Raw genomic sequence first — 13,337 nt, 5'->3', positions numbered from 1 at the left:
GGGGGCGGGGCGGGGCGGACGGAGGCGCGTTCCCGCGAGGCCTGTGCGTCCGGCCTGCGCGGCCTGCGGGGCTGCGGGGCCGCGGGGCTGCGGGGCTGCGGGGCTGCGGGGCCCGGGCGGGCGGGACGCGGGGCGCGGGGAGCCGCGGAGCCCCTGCCGTGCCCTGCCCTGCCCTGCCCTGCCCCGCGCTGCCCCAGGGGACGCCGCGTCCGCGGAGCCGCCCGGCCGACCCGGTGCGCGCGGGCTGCAGGCGCGGCCCGGCCCCAGCCCCAGCCCCCGGCGCCCGAGCGCTCAGTGCCGCGGCCGAGCCACCGGGCCGGGCGTGCACGCGGGGCGGGGGGCAGCCGAGCGCCGCCCGGGATCGCGCGGGGTCCGCTCCGCACCCGGCGGGGTCGCGGCTGCCTCTTTCTTTCCTTGCATCTTTTTCTTTCTTTCTTTCTTTCTTCTTTCTCTTTTTTTTTTCCTTAAATTTTCACGCCCCCTAAGCCAGGTGGATCGCTCGCACGGGGCCGGGCCGGGCTCGGATCGCGACTCCGAACGCAGGACCAGCGTCCCCCCTCGCGGAGCCCGCGGCGGCGGCGGGTTCGAGCCCCGCGGACGCCGGGACCCGACCCGACCCGACCCGACCGACCCGACCCGACCCGACCCGGGGCCGCCCGGCCCTGCCTGCGGCGTTCTAGCGTGAGCTCCGCAAACCGTTTTATTTTTTTAATGATAAAGAGTCATAAACCGTACTGCGTGTGGCTAACTCCTCTGTTTTACTGGTGCTTTACCGATCCCCACGTTTTTCCCACAAAGCCAAGCCTCCTCCCATGTATGTACACAGTGGTTTTTTTTTTTTCCCCCTTCCTCTAAATTACTCAATATCGCTATCTATGAAGCTCATCCTGTAATTATCTGCCCATTTCTACGACTTGTCAGGGTCATTAGTAATGACTGTGACTCTTAAACTCCCTCCAAGATCTCCAAGTCCTCACGTCGTGGTGCTCAGAATTTGGTTTTCTGTTTGTTTGTGCTCAGAATTTGTTTTTGTTTTTTTTTTTTATTTGTTTTTTTTGTGAGGTTTTTTTGTGTGTTTTGTTTTGTTGATTTTTTTTGGTTTTGTTTGTTGGTTTTGTTTTGTTTTTGTTTTTTTTTGTTTGTTTGTTTGTTTTGGTGCTCAGAATTGGACTGATGTTGTGCAACAGTTAAGAAAAAGTCCCCAGTGGGTCTTCAAGGTGTCTAAATGGTCCCATATTATGTAATTCTCTGGACCTTATGAGCTGCTCAGAGGAATAAATATAAACATTCTTCCATTCTCTACTTGCACTGTTTCCACTAATGTTTCTGGAATGGAAGAGCGTATTTAGTGCATTCAGGAATTTTTCTGTGGGTTATACCCTGGATCAGGCCTCCCTGTTGTCTTATCTCTGCATCACTTCCATATTTCGCAGATTGTGAAACCACAGAGAGTGGAATAACTGGAATAACCAGTAATAGGACTAAAACACACACACACAAAAAAATTATATTCCTTATCTTACCACCTAAATTTGCCAGTAGAAGAATTTTAAGAGAAGAAGGAAATTATTTTTTCTCTGTCGCATAAAAGGGGAGCAACAAGTCAGAGTCCTCGCTGAACTATTCTTATAAAGAGTTTAGCCCCCCCCCAGAAGTTATTAATATCCAGTAACAGTAGTTACCTATTTTGTTCCTAAAATCCCCCATCTTCTGTATATTTTTAAAAATTCAAAAATAATTTAACTTAAGACGTGAGAGTATGTGACTAACTCCCACTGGAATTCTAAAGCTTGAAAACTAGACAGAGGTAGCTGCAGCTAACCCTACTGCCCCTCTTTTTCCTATTTCTAGAATCACTTCTTCTTAATCCACAAATCCAACAACTCCCTAACAGTGCAAGCCATACAAGAGGAAGAAGGAGAAGGAAAGAAGGAGAAGAAAAGGGGCAGAAACGCGAAAGGAACTCTGGTCCAACAAAGCGTTAGACGATAATGTGTTAAACACCTTTAGCTGACATCACTCAATCCCGACACCTGGTCTCAGTCTCTCTAATGCTAGAATTTCAGGTCCAGGCTTCTGACAAGAAATTTGATTGAACTGCAGGCTTTCCCCAGCCGGAAGAATTTTAAGAGACCGTTTTAGGGCGTGTTGGCTAGATGAGGAGACAGAGGTAAACAAGTATTGTAGACTGCTTTCAAAATAGAGGATGATTTATTTTGCTAGGAACTCATATGGCTCAAAAAGGTATATGCATTAGGTTTGAACCTTCAGCTCTGAAATAGGGCTGGAATTGAATTAGGCAAGATTTGAACTTGCCTTTGAGATTGGGTGGTATGCCATATATATTGTGAAGAAATTCACTGTAAGATATTCACCTGCCTTTGGACATAGCAACAGCCTCATATAAGCTTAGAGATGCCAAATCTCTCTTCCTTCATCTTCAGTAAGATGACTACATTCCTTTGGAGTATGAAGGCTGTTGGATTTCCCTTAGATGAAGGATTTAAGAGTATTTCTGCTGCTTTCTGTATGCTACAAAAGTATACATTTGTATGAGTATGTACAAGTATACTATAAAGGTACTATGGAAGTCTACTCGTGTTCAAATTTCAAGTAACATGGGCATTCCTGAAGTGGCATAAGTAATGAATTTCCCCTACACTGATGCTGTGAGGCATAACACAAGGGGAAAATCTTGGTAACTTGGTAAGTCAAAGAAAGGCAAATAATAACATATCTTCCATGAACATCCCCCTCCCTAAATGCTCAAACTGGGAATTAAGTTCCCTGTATCCTACCTAGCTTTTGCTACTGTTATTCTTCCCTTTTTACGTAGGTCTACTAATAGCATTGCACTATGCCAATGATGGAGTGGACGGAGACAGATAATGAAAAGAATAGGGATGTGGGAATGGATGAGGGACAAAACATTAGGGCAGAATTTTTTAAGACAGGAAGATGAGTTAGAAGAATTAGAGGAAACTAGTTGTGGTAGAAATAATGAGTCTAGCACTTTGATTAAAAGGCTATACTAACCCAAGTAGGAATAGAAATAACCAATTGGTCACCATGTGACATCCCAAGGGTAATATTTGAATTTTCTCCCACTCTCACCTCCTTCAAAATCCAGTCAAGGTATTTGGGGAAGATGTTTTCCCACCCTCCAATGTATATTCATGACCACAGAAACTTCATTTTCTGTTTGACTTCCATCATTTTAGAAATTTAATTTCTAATAGTTTTCTATTTCATTTCTAAATTTTACAACTGTTCTGTAAATTTTATGACTTTTATTTGTTTTGTTTTATTTCTAGTAGCTTTCAACTCCTCTTCCTATAACAGGATGGATGAGCTTTGAGATACAGTGCCTAAATCAATCCCAATGACCTCAGTCATTCATCCAAGTTGGAGTAAAACAACACTACTCAAAAGTACAGATCTCCAACCAGCATTGGTCCCAAACCTTGTTACTGATCTTAAATGAGATTAGCATAGACATTGGCAACAATTGATTAAAAAGTTTCATAGAGGGGCGCCTGGGTGGTTCAGTCTGTTAAGTGGCTGACTCAATTTCTGCTCAGGTCATGACCCCAGGGTCATGATCTCAGAGTCAGGAGATTGAGTCCAGCATGGGCTATATGCTGGGCATGGAGCCTACTTAAGATTCTCTCCCTGCCTGTCCCTCTCTCTTCTCTCCCTCTCTCTAAAAGAAAAAAAAAATATATTAAAAAAAAATCTTGTAGAAACTTAAACATGTTAAGTCTGTTAAAGTTAATAATAAAAACAATTGGGTTTATATTTTGTTATTGTTTTTATTTCATGATGTTTTTTAGTAATTTTTATTGAATTTTACAAAAGTCTCATAGATTTGGAATTCACCATAGATAATTTGAGAGGCACTGGAGGAGAAAATAGACTATATACCAAAGATTATCTCTCAAAAAAAAAAAAAAAATGCTTTCCATCCATTTTGACAAATGCTTGAAATCTTCAATAAAGCTTTGATGCTATACTCTTAAAATTTTCTATAATGTAAGATTGCATAAGAATCAGTCCTTTTTATCACATGGTCTATCATTACCTGTGCTATTCATTTATTCAACAAGTAACTATTAACTTTAGCTTCAGGGTTGTCCTGGGTATTGGTTGCATAGTGATAAAGAAAGTGGATATCATCTCTGCCCTCACTGAGCTTACAGTATCATGAGGAAGACAGAAAAAAAATATTTGTCAAATGGGAAGGATTATTTACAAAAGCAGACGGGGTGCTGAGATAAGGAAGAATGATGGAACTGGAAAGGAAAAGGACACTAATGCGAGGGAATAACTCAGGAAGGACTTACTAAGGAGGTAACATTTAAACCGAACCCACAAGATGAAAAGGAGATAGCCATGAATTTAGCTAGATAAGGAGAAACAGTACGTACAAAGCCTACGATGTGTTCCAGAAACTGAAAGGAGGTTCTCGTGGTTATAAAGACAGTGGTATAAATAAGGAGAGAGAGGAACACAGGCCCCGGACCACAAAAGCTTATAGGGCAAAGTAAGGTCGTTGGATTTTTTTCCAAAGTGAAGCATCAGGCCATTGGAGTGTTTTAGTAAGGAAGTTATGTCTTCTAGCTTAAGTCCTTAAAGATTATTCTTGTTCTTATATGGAGAACAGGTTGTAGGAAATTACCAAAGAAAGCAGAGAGACTAGGAGAAAGGTGTTGCAGTAAGTCAGGCAAGAGATTATGGTACTATGAACTAATATGGAAAGAAGTGGACAGACTCTAAGATATACTCGGGAAGAAGAATCAACAGGATTTGCTGATGCATTGGAAGACTCCTACTTTTTTCTTAAGCAGATGTGTAGAGGTAGTGTCATTTGTTGAGTTGGGAAAGATTTAGAAGGAGAGATATAGAGAAAGTAGAGAGATGAATGGTGAAAAAAGTTCAATTTTGAAAATATTAAATAACAGATGCCTACAAGACATCTAAACAGAGATGTAAAAGTAAGCAATTGTATGTAACCGATGTTCGGAGGAACAGGCAATGCTGCGGATATAAATTTGAGAATTATCAGCAGGTAAATGGTATGTAGGGCCATGGAAATGACTGAAAACATCTAAATAGAGAGTGGACAGAGAAGAAATTTAGCAAGTGGAGGAATAAGAGGCAGGAAAGGGGATGACAAAGTAAATGCCAGAGAGATAAGATAAAAATTGAGAAAGATGTCATACATGAGAGTGTTCTACAGAAGGGAGATGGGAACAGTATTGGTCCTATAGAAACATCAATAAATTGAAGAGCAAAAATAAATAAATAAATAAATAATAAATAAATAAATAAATAAATAATAAGGAGCTATTGTATGTTGCATCATGGGGAGAGAAGCCAGATTGAGGTAGGCAGGACGAAAAAAGTGCCAGCAGAAGCGGGTGAGTTTGTAGAACTAGTCACTGGAGGGTGTATTTCCAGCTGAGAGCTCTAATTTCCACAAATTATAAAGCAAGTTTTCAGTTTAAAGTGGAAGATGCATAGTGAAGAGTTGTGAAATATTCCTAATTGAGGTTGGAGAGCAAAGATTTATAGTGGAATTCTCAGGGTTGAGTAGCTATTGGAAGTTGGAGATCATGTTTATCACCACTGCAGTCAGTCCAAGCTGTTACTGGTTACTTCCTGAAACACACAGGGGTGTCAGGTACAGAATTGTCAGGCAGTTGATTGAGTTCTATCATGGTTGGGTTTGTTAAGTAAGTGATTTTGAGGAAAAGAAAAAGAAAAAGAAAGAAAGGTATGGGAATTGTATTGAAACACCGAATAATGGAGTTTGAGTTGGGTAGGAAGAAAGTATAGTCTAGAAGAGGCTGTTGTGTGTAGAGGAGTGATAGGAGTCATGGATTAGAAGACTGGCCAACACCGTTAAGATAGTTTGTTGCTTCCTGGTCAATATTTAAGCAACTAGAAGGCTAGGAGCTAGGATCAAAGAATAAGAATGCAAAGTTTTAGAGAGAAGTTGTGTCTGGCCAGGGAATTACCATTGCTGTGAAAGAAAAAGATACGGTCACTGGCAATGAGAAGATCCAAAAATGGGATGCCAAAGCATCCAGTGAGCTGAATGGGTCATTTCTAAGGAGGTTGAAACTACCTAAAATGGTGACAAATACTAGACAAGGGAGTAAAAACATTGAGACTTCAAGAACATAGAGATGTTTCTTGGAGTCTGTTAGATGACAGCATTCCTCAATGTTATTTTAAATTTCTCCATATTAAAAAAATTCAATCTTTACATTGTTTCAGAAGCATATATTATGCAAAGTAAGATAAAGTACCAGGCAAAGGAATGATCTGAATATTTGCTCCCTTTTATATGGTGAGAGCATTAAAAAAAAGAAAAAAACTGTGTTGAGATAAAATTATCACAAAATGTAACAATAATTATTATTAAAACTCCATTTCTAGGGTAGCCCCGGTGGCTCAGCAGTTTAGCGCCGCCTTCAGCCCAGGGCATGATCCTGGAGACCTGGGATTGAGTCCCATGTCAGGCTCCCTGCATGGAGCCTGTTTCTCCCTCTGCCCGTGTCTCTGCCTCTCTCTGTGTGTCTCTCATGAGTAAATAAATAAAATTTAAAAAAACATAAAACTCCATTTCTAAAGAATTATAAATAAGAAAATGAAAAGAAAAAAAAGAAAATGAAAAGAGTAGATGTGAGTTTATTGTTGTGTGTAAATGTGAATTTTTGCACTTAAGCAATAGAGAATAATACCTGTGTATAACATATAGTACTTTTTATAATTAAAAAAAAACAGGGGAGATGGAAAAATTATTTTTCTCTTTATTTCCAAAAAATTTTTGTTTTCTCTGGCTAAACTACACTGGATTTTCCCATCTGTTTAAGCATGCAAATTAAAACACTTAACGGCACTTTATTGTGCTTCATTTTAACTTAGATCAGAAGAATTTTAATCAAAGCAATACTGAGGCTTTAGGGGAAACTGAATTGTAGGAATGTTTGTAGTAATTTTAACTAGTCACAATGTATTGTATGCATTTCTTTATATTCAAAATCAGTTATTACTAGCTACTCTTGCAAATAAGTGATAATTTTATCCAATTTTTTAGGTGAACAAATGCAAAGGTTAAATGGTTTGCCCAGGGAAATAAATTGAATCAGTAGCAGAAGTAGGATTATAACTCCAAACTACTGACTCAAAGCTTAGTCCAATGAGCCATGCTGTTTCTCAAGTAGTAAGCATATTAATTGTCCCTCCAAGCAGGAAACAGAGTTCTAAATGGAGCATGTCCCATCCAGACCTACACAACATAGTAAGGAGACCTATTTCTTCCACTTAAAAAAACCAAAAGCCGAAACCAAAAAAAACTTACATACCAAACCGTCAACCTTTCTGTATAGAGACAATATATGTCAGAAGTTCAAAAAAGTAGTACAAAATATATATACTGTAGAAAGGCACTACATTTTATACTTACAAAATCAAAAGAGTGTTTTAATTTTGTTGGCCAATACTGACATTAGACCTGGGATACACAGAATATGAATTTGCAGTATTAGACTAATATCTACGTAATTCAGGAATCCATTTTCCCTTTGTTATTTAGGCTAACCATAGAAAAACAGCAACTGTATACATTTTATTTAACATTTGAACAAGTGCTTTCCTGACTCATTTTTCTTATTCCAAGTTCACCCAGGTACGTACTTTTTCTGACTCAGTTTTAACTCTGCAGTTTCAAAACCACAAATGAAAGACTATATTGAAAGCAGAGATTATGGAAGTTGCAAATTAAAAGTGAATGATTCAACTTCCACTTCTAGCTATGAGAGAATAGCTTGTAATATTTTAACTCTCCTTGAGAACAACCGGTTAAACATAACATATACAACAACTATTTGAAGTCACTAGAGAAGAGCTAAGAAAACCAGTCCCGGAGGATCCAAGATCCCAGAGGAGAGAAAACTGTGATGAGTTGAGCCCCACATTCATCTCAGCTTTTCACTTGTATTAGCAGATTCCTGGCATGCATAAATAGAGGCCAATAAGAAAGCATCAGCCTGAGCTTACGGCAGGCTCACTGGGTTGGGAATGCTATATGACAGATGATGATACAGTTTGAGACTACCAAGGTGATTGCGACTTGAGAGACTAAGATCCAGGAGTTGAGAAAGCCACAAAGTCAAGGCATATGCTGACTCTTAAACTGTGCAGGGTAAAATGCAGAGAAACTGAGTGTAAAGGACTAGCTTGGATGTTAAATAGCTGAGCAGAGATTTTGGCAGGCTTGGAGAACTTGGGAGGCAGAGATGAAAATTTAGAAACCACCAAGGTGCTAGAGCCTAAGTAAACGCTTTAGGATTTCAGAGGAGAATCTAAGAATGCTACTCCTTAAAAATTAAAGACTATGCTTTAGGAGTAGGAACAAACTGGAAATCATTAAGGCTAACAAAGTCTGAATCCCGGCATTTGACTTGAGTAGTGTGATGAGTCCATACATTATATGACCAGAGCATATTAAATCCTTTCTGGGAAAAGGATAACTTAATGTTGAGTCTTTGCAAATTTTCACACATGACATTTAGCATCCAATTTAAAAATCACCAAGTGTGTAAGAAACAGGACCAAGCAGAAATGCTAGAAGGAAATGTTACGAGAACTAAAATAAATTATAAGATGAATTAATAATAGATTAGGCACATCAGAAAGAAGAATAGTGAACTAAGAGAGAAGTAGAAAATATTCAAATATAAAGATTAAAAGGGATGAAAAATACAGAAGAGAAAATAAGAGTTAGGTGGAACAGCATTTAAAAGTCGGACATACCAGTAATTGGAGTCCTAGAAGAATATGAAAGCATGAAGTGAACAAGAGCAACATTTCAAATCTATTGGCAACAAATTTTACAAAATGGATGAAAGCCAGCAAGTCATGAATTCAAAAAGCTCCACGAACCACATGCAGGATAAATACAAGGAAGCTACAACCAGGGTATCATAGTCAAACATCTGGGAAAAAAAAAAAAAAAAAAGATAAAAAGAAACTATTGACCAAAGACTTCAGATGACTTTTAAATAAAAACCATGGAATCTAGAAGACAATGGAATGACTTTAAAATTCTGAAAGACTGAAACTGCTAACCAACAATTCTATACCTTACAAATAGATTCATCAGAAAGGAATGTGAAATAAATAAATTTTCAGAAAAACAAAACCAGAGAAAATTTGTTTCTAGTATACCTACACTACAGAAGACAAAAGGGATTTTTTTTTTCATGTTTCAACATGGAACTGTAGGAAAAATATTAACACAGGGAAGGGTAAATGAGTAAATCTAAATACAAATAATAGTAAGTAAAGCACTATGGGGTTTAAAATAGCTATAGGATTAACATACATAACAACACAAAGATATTATCTAAGAAATTGTAAATGTACAAACTTAAAGTATATTTCAATGAATGAATGAATCTTGGAATCTCTTATTTTAGGGTAATCAATAAAATGATAAATATATCACTACAATCCCATAAGGCAAATGGAATAATAAAAAACTTGATTAATATAAAAGAAGATGGTATAGTATAAAATATACAGTAAGAAGATACATTTCAATACAAATAAACCAATAATTATAATTAAGTAGTTGGATTAATACTCCAGTTAAATGACAAAGATGGGCAAAGTAAACAGAAAAACAATAACAAATCATATGTTGCTCATAAAAGATAAACCTTAAATATAAGGCCTATTTAAGGCTGAAAGTAACAGTATGAAAACTATAAAATGAAATCATGACCAAAGGAAAAAGGTGTAGCTATACTGATGTCAGACAACATAAACTCTAAGGCAAAAGGCATTACTATAGAAAAACACAGTGTTTGATAATAATAAAAGAATCAATAAAAAAATCATAAAAAAAAGAATAGGAATATAAACTTAAATTTAAACATACCTAATAACACAGTCTTAAAATATATAAATTATTATAAATATATTCTAATTTTCCCTTTTTGACTCTTTGATGTCCTCAAATTTCTCAAATTTCTCAAATTATTTTTTCTGTTTTTGATTTTTTTGGTATTTTTATTTATTTATTTATTTATTTATTTATTTATTGAAGTATCTGACACACAATGTTACCTTGTGTTATTGCTTTTTAAAAATATTTACTTATTTATTTATTTTAGAAAGACAGAGCAGAAGGAGGGGCAAAGGTGGAGAGAGAGAGAATCCTAGAGCACACTCCCCGCTGAGCAAAGAGCCTGGCGTGGGGCTAGATCCAAGGACACTGAGATCATGACCTGAGCTGAAATCAAGAATTGGCCACTTAACCCAGGTGCCCCTGTTATTGATTTTTAATATCAATCCATTAATGTTGGAGAACATATATGGTATGATTTCAATTATTTTCCATTGATTGCAGCTTGTTTATGTCCTGATATATGGCCTATGCTGGAGAATTATTCGATGTGCACCTAAGAGTATGAATTCTGTTGTTGTTGGGTAGTGTTCTATAGATGTTATTAGGTCTAGTTGGCTTGTAGTGTTGTTACACTTTTCTATTTTCTTCTTGGTCTTCTTTCTTTTTATCCATTACTAAAAATGGGATATGGAGGTCTCGAACTAATATTTTTTAATTGTCCATTTCTTCAATTCTATAAGCTTTTACTTTGCACACATTGGAGCTCCACAATTAGGTGCATATGTATTTATAATTGATTGTCATCCTGACAAATTGACTCACTTTTTATTTTAAAATGCCTTTTTTGACTCTAGTTACCTGTTTTGTCTTAGAGTCTATTTTGTTTGATACTAGTATGGCCGTCCAAGGTTACTTTTGGCTACTAGGTCTTTTTGGTTAGTTACTAGGTCTCTGATTACAGTAACCAAAGAGACTTTTCCCCTATTCTTTTACTTTCAACTTTTTTGTTTCTTGAATCAAAAGTGTATCTTTTATACCCAGCATATAGTTGGGTCATTTTCTTCAAAATACATCCTGCCAATCTCTCCTTTTGATTCAAGTGCTTAATCCATTCACATTTAATGTAATTACTGATAAGGTAGGATTTACATTTATCATTTTGTTATTTGTGTTCTGTCTTATGTCTTTTTCTTTCTCAGTCACTGCCTTCTTTTGTATTAGATATTTTCTAGCATACTTTTTGAACTCCCTTGTTGTTTCTTCTATTATATTATTGGAATTAATTTTCTTACTGTATTCGATGGAAATTACAATTAGCATTCTAACTTAAAACAATCAATTACAATAATGTACAAAATTATTGGTTCCTCTTTGTACAGAAATGTACAAAATTATTTAGTTAGTTCCCTTTCTGCTTTTCATTTTTGGTGCCATTATTGTCATACGAATTATGTTTTTGTATATTAAAGCCCATTAACAAAGTTTTATAATTTTTAAAAATATTTTATTTATTTATTCATGAGACACAGGCAGAGGGAGAAGCAGGCTCCATGCAGGGAGCCTGATGCGGGACTCAATCCTGGGTCTCCAGGATCAGGCCTTGGGCTGAAGGCTGCGCTAAACCACTGAGCCCCCCAGGCTGCCCCAAAGTTTTATCATTTATGTACATATCTTTTAACTCATATAAAAGGTGAAAAGTGTTGCAAACAAAAATACAGTTTTACTCTTTGCCATTTGACAGTGTGACTATCATTTGTCTATATAAAAGAATGGATCTCAGGGTGCCTGGGTGGCTTAGTTGTTTAAGTCACTGACTCTTGATTTTCGTTGTAGGACTGAGCCCTAGGTTGGGCTCCATGCTCAGTGCAGAGTCTGCTTGTCCCTCTCCCTCTGCTATTCCCCCCACTTGGACCCCGTTCACACTCTCTCTCAAATAAATAAGTAAATAATAAATAAATTCTTTAAAAATAAAAAAAGAGTAGATCTCTTTATGTTCATCATACTTTAGGTTTGTTGAATTTCCTGAATCTATAGATTAATATTTTTCATCAAATTTGGGAAATGTCTGTCCATTGTTTCTTCAAATATTCTTTCTGTTTCTTTCTCTTGCTTTCCGTCTGAGACTCTCATCATACATATATTAGTACTTTTCACAGTGTTTTGTGGATCAATGAGGCTCTGTTCATTTTATTTTTTTCACTAAAATAATTTCTGTTTCTCAGATTGGATAGTCTCTATTGACCTATATTCATGTTTGCCAATTCTACTTTTGCCAGTTCAAAAATAATCTTAAGTCCCTCTAATGAATTTTTAATTTTTGTTACTGTACTTTTCAATTCCAAATTGATATATTTATATTTGGGATATATATGTATATATTTTGCTGTTGTTGTTGATATTCTTTATTTGATGTCATCTCTCTATAATTCCTTAGCTATGATTTCCTTTAGTTCTTTAAACATGTTTATAGTAGCTGATTTTAATTCTTCGTTTAGTAATTTTAACATCTAAGAGTCCTAGGTATAGTATTTATTTACTGCTATTTACTCCTGTGTATGGGCCATAACTTCCTGTGTCTTAGAAAATCTGGAAATTATTTTTTGCTGTTGAAAACTAGAATTTTATGCAATATAATGTGGTACCTTCATACCACATGATTTATTGTAGGTGCTATTTGTTGTTGCTACTTATTATTTGGTGACTTTCCTGAACTAATTCTCTAAAATTTGTATTTTTAGTTATATGTAGCCATCGAAGTCTCTGCTTGGTGAGTTTAGTGGTCAGCTTACAATTGCAGGATGATTTTTGTAAAAGAACTATAGGTGTCCAAGATTTTGCCAAGAAATTCTTTGTGTGTTTGTTTTGGGGTATGCCTTCAATGCTCTGGCATTTTATAAGTCTGCCTTAACCTTCACTTCCTGTTTGCACAGGGCTTCAGATTGTGTCAGAGGAGAGAAAATGGTTTTTGTGAGGCATTCCACAACCCTGCACAAGCATGTGGCCTTCTAGAGTCTCAGAAATATTTTGGAGCTTTTCAAAGCCCACTATGCACATCTCATTTCAGATTTCCCATTTTTTTTTTTTTTTTGTCAAGCCTCTTGTTTTTGTCAAGTGGTATTTCTTTTTCTTTTTGTCAAGCCTCTTGTTTTTGTCAAGAGTGGTATTTCTCTCTCTTTCTTTCTTTCTTTCTTTCTTTCGTGGTATTTCTGTTTTAGGTGACTGTGATGTTGAACAATTGTCATTGAATGCTTTTGACAATGCCTTAGGGGTAGAGCTCTCTTCACTAAACAAACTCTGGTTCAGGTAAAATAAAGGCAAGTCTTATGAATGGGGTTCTTCCTGGGAGTTGCCAGATAGGTCAAACAGTGACAATCGGTTGGGGACTTGGGGGGATTTCCAAACTCATTCTGTCCCC

General features: G+C 37.2%; 1 long non-coding RNA gene across 1 annotated transcript; it reads left to right on the top strand.

Annotated features, from left to right (window-relative positions):
* The first annotated feature begins 276 nt into the window (after positions 1–276).
* Positions 277–3,788, top strand: LOC140611973 (uncharacterized). The gene is made up of 2 exons (XR_012013328.1): positions 277–681; positions 1,852–3,788. It is a non-coding gene; the product is annotated as an uncharacterized lncRNA (long non-coding RNA).
* Positions 3,789–13,337: the final 9,549 nt, after the last annotated feature.

This window comes from Canis lupus, chromosome 20 (genome assembly GCF_048164855.1).
Source record: "Canis lupus baileyi chromosome 20, mCanLup2.hap1, whole genome shotgun sequence".
NCBI classification, from domain to species: Eukaryota; Metazoa; Chordata; class Mammalia; order Carnivora; family Canidae; genus Canis; species Canis lupus.
The sequence above is the reverse complement of the archived record's forward strand: the minus strand, read 5'-3'. Positions and strand labels throughout refer to the sequence as shown.